A 5000-nucleotide genomic window follows, 5' to 3' on the forward strand; every position below is an offset into this window, starting at 1 on the left:
GAGATTTTTACTGACGAAATGTTCTTCGGTTTTTTCGAGTTCGAAGCCGACTACGTTTTCTCCGAGGCTCTCGAAGACCAGAGCGCTGCTGTCTTGGTGCCAGAGGTGGAGGACATTGAACAGGCCCTGGAGGTCAATCAACTCCTCTCTGAAGCTCTTATGTCGCTCAGAGACAGCACCCGAATAATGAGTCAAATCAGGCCCAAAAAACGCCAAGGGCGTAGAAGGCGTTGAAAAACAATAATCTTGTGTGAAACTTTTAAAGGTCTTCAATCCAGAAATTAAAAACTTGTGTCCAGCACAGTCAACTAAACAGGCTCTTCCCCCTGAAGGGCACTGAATATTCTATTTTAGTCCATTCACTTGGACGAGGGTTTCCCTCAGCTGAATAAAATCTCACGCATTAAGGCAGCAAAAATAAATAAATAAATAAAAACCTAAAATGCAAAATAAAGATTACGAGTGATTACATTTGACATGTGTTTATTCAGCGCCTCCTGTCGACATCTACAAATTTATGAAAACCTTAAAAAAAGTATATATATATATATATATATATATATATATATATATAATATATATATGTATATACATACATATATATATATATATATATATATATATATAAATATATATATATATATATATAGATAGAAATATATATATATATATATATATATATACACAATAATTGTTTAACCATTTTACTCCTGAGAGATTCACTGGGCTGAATAATTTACCTACCTTTATGTCAATAGTTTTTTCCCCTTGTAGGGGAAGTAGCATAATTGAACAATGAAAATAACGATAATTATAATAACAACAAAATATTAAAGCAATTTTGATGATAATAATAGTAGGAATAATAATAATTACAGTATTGACAAATAATAGTAATTATGATAATAATGATAATGATGATAATAATAATAATAACAATAATGATAATAATAATAAAGATAATAATAATAACAACAACAATAATAATAATAATAATAATAATAATAATAATGATAATAATAATAATAATGATAATAATAATAATAATAATAATAATAATAATAATAATAATAATAATAATAATAATAATAATAATAATAATAATAATAATAATAATAATAATAATAATAATAATAATAATAATAATAATAATAATAATAATAATAATAATAATAATAATAATAATAATAATAATAATAATAGTAATAATAACAATAATAATAATAATAATAATAATATTAATAATAATAATAATAATAATAATAATAATAATAATAATAATAATAATGATAATAATAATAATAATAATAATAATAATAATAATAATAATAATAATAATAATAATAATAATAATAATAATAATAATAATAATAATAATAATAATAATAATAATAATAATAATAATAATAATAATAATAATAATAATAATAATAATAATAATAATAGTAACAATAATAATAATAATAATGACAATAATAATAATAATAATAATAATAATAATAATAATAATAATAATAATAATAATAATAATAATAATAATAATAATAATAATAATAATAATAATAATAATAATAATAATAATAATAATAATAATAATAATAATGATAACAATAATGATAATAATAATAATGATAATGATAATGATCAGAGAGAGGGGGGGCGAGAGAGGGAGGGAAATAAGGAGGGAGAGGGAGGGGAGAGAGGGAGCGAGGGTGGAAGAGAAAGAGGGAGGGAGAAAAGGAGTGAGGGAGGAAGAGGGAGAGAAGGAGAGAAAGAGGGAGGGAGGGAGGGAGGGAGTGCAGTGGGGGTGAGGGTAGGGTGGAGACCACATCGGCACCACCGGATGTGGACGAGACCAATCACGATTCCTTAGGCGTCTCCTCTTCCTTCAGAGACGAAGTGTCTGACCTACAGCAGCAGCAGCAGCAGCAGAAGCAGAAGCGTCCGCTCAGAAGAACGGAAGCTCGGGTCGAGACCATTCTTGCAGGAGTGACTTCTGTTAATTAATCATCTTCGACTTAGCAAATAAGCAGTAGAAAGAAAAAGATAATGACAAAAGAAAAAAATATATAGTATATAATAATTATGAAAATAATAATAATAATAATAATAATAATAATAATAATAATAATAATAATAATAATAATAATAATAATAATAATAATAATAATAATAATAATAATAATAATAATAATAATAATAATAATAATAATAATAATAATAATAATAATAATAATAATAATAATAATAGTAATAATAATTATAATAATAATAATGATAATAAAAATGATAACAATAATAATAATAATAATAATAATAATAATGATAATGATAACAATGATAATAATAATAATAGTAATAGTAATAATTATGATAATAATAATAATAATAATAATAATAATAATAATAATAATAATAATAACAATAATAATAATAATAATAATAATAATAATAATAATAAAAATAAAAATAAAAATAATAATAATAATAGTATTAATAATAATGATAATAATAATAATAATAATAATAATAATAATAATAATGATAATAATGATAATAATGATAATAATAGTAGTAGTATTAATAATAATAATAATAATAATAATAATAATAATAATAATAATAATAATAATAACAATAATAATAATAATAATAATAATAATAATAATAATAATAATAATAATAATAATAATAATAATAATAATAATAATAATAAAAATAATAATAATAATAATAATAATAATAATAATAATAATAATGATGCTAATAATAATAATTATAATGATGATAATGATGATTATAATAGTAATGATAATAATAATAATAATAATAATAATAATAATAATAATAATAATAATAATAATAATAATAATAATAATAATAATAATAATAATAATAATAATAATAATAATAATGATAATAATAATGATAATAATAATAATAATAATAATAATAATAATAATAATAATAATAATAATAATAATAATAATAATAATAATAATAATAATAATAATAATAATAATAATAATAATGATAATGATAATAATAATAATAATAATAATAATAATAATAATAATAATAATAATAATAATAATAATAATAATAATAATAATAATAATAACAATAATGATAATAATAATGATAATAATAATAATAATAATAATAATAATAATAATAACAATAATAACAATAATAATAATAATAATAATAATAATAATAATAATAATAATAATAATAATAATAATAATAATGATAATGATAATAATAATAATAATAATAATAATAATAATAATAATAATAATAATAATAATAATAATAATAATAATAATAATAATAATAATAATAATAATAATAATAATAATAATAATAATAATAATAATAATAATAATAATAATAATAATAATAATAATAATAATAATAATGATAATAATAATAATAATGATAATAATAATAATAATAATAATAATAATGATAATAATAATAATAATAATAATAATAATAATAATAATAATAATAATAATAATAATAATAATAATAATAATAATAATAATAATAATAATAATAATAATAATAATAATAATAATAATAATAATAATAATAATAATAATAATGATAATAATAATAATAATAATAATAATAATGATAATAATAATGATAATAATAATAATAATAATAATAATAATCATCATCATATCATATCTTGTCGCACCAGAACCGTGTCCATATAAGGGCAGTTTCATTTGCTTTCCTAAGGTCTTGGTCGGAGCAATGGGGACTCAATGGACATTCCCGGAGGACGTGGACCATCGTCTGTACTTCGCCACAGGGACATTGGGGGCTATTGGTGTATCCCCACTTGTGTTTGTTTTCTTTCGTTTTGCCCACCTTGGCTCTTCCTCTGTTTAAGGTAACCCAGTCCTTCCTGGTTAGGTTTGCTCCTGGGGGCAAGGTCTCGTTTGGGCATGGTATGGCCTCGTTATGGCCCAGATTGTCATATTCCTGCCAACATTTTAGTCTATGGGCCACAGCTTGGGTTGGATCCAGTCCCTCCACCGTCATGAAGCTTTGGCGAGACTTCAGTCTCTGTCCAACCTGAAGGTGACCGTATAGTGGATGCCTGGGATCATTTTGTTGTTTATATTTTTCTATCTTGGTAATTATTTCGCGCCGAATGTGGGGAGGTGGAATCCCTGTCTGTAGATAGCATGTAATGGCGTTGGTTTTAGGGTACCTGTAATTATTCGACACGACCTGTTCAGTTCTGGATCTATTTTGTGTGCATGGCATGACCTGGCCCATACTGGTGCGCAATATTCTGCAGTGGAGTAACACAGTGCCAAAGCTGTTTGTCGCAGGGTGTTTGGATCTGTTCCCCAGCTGGTGGTGGCAAGTTTGCTGAGGAGGTTGTTTCTGGTTGAGATTTTTCCAATCAACTTGTTGATATGCTCTTTGTAAGAGAGAGTCCTGTCGAGAGTAACACCTAAATAGACAGGGTGTGGGTGGTGTGCCAGATCAGTGTTGTTCCATCTGATTCGTAGCTCTCTCTTGGCTTGGTGATTTTTAAGGTGGAATGCACACACCTGTGTTTTGTTTGCGTTCGCATTGAGATGCCACTTTTTGTAGTACGTGGAGAGTGTGGTTAGGGCCTCTGATAGTCGGTCTTCGATGGTGTTGAAGGAATCAGACTGAGTGGCAATGCACAGATCATCTGCATAGATGTACCTATGGGTATTCTGATACTGTGGCTGGTCATTGGTATAAATGTTGAACAGTGTTGGAGCCAACACAGATCCTTGTGGGAGTCCGTTCTTCTGGAAACGGTACCTGCTTTTCTTGCCATCCATTTCCACATAGAAACGGCGGTTTGTTAGAAGAGACTGGATGATGTGAACCAAGGTGTGATTCTGTAGTGTTTTGGCGACTTTCAAGAGGAGTGCCCTATGACTGACTGTATCGTAGGCGGCTGTAAGATCTACAAAGACAGCGCCAGTGATTTTCTT

This window comes from Oratosquilla oratoria, chromosome 38 (assembly GCF_046742065.1).
Source record: "Oratosquilla oratoria isolate Oo_2021 chromosome 38, ASM4674206v1, whole genome shotgun sequence".
In the NCBI taxonomy this organism is placed as follows: domain Eukaryota; kingdom Metazoa; phylum Arthropoda; class Malacostraca; order Stomatopoda; family Squillidae; genus Oratosquilla; species Oratosquilla oratoria.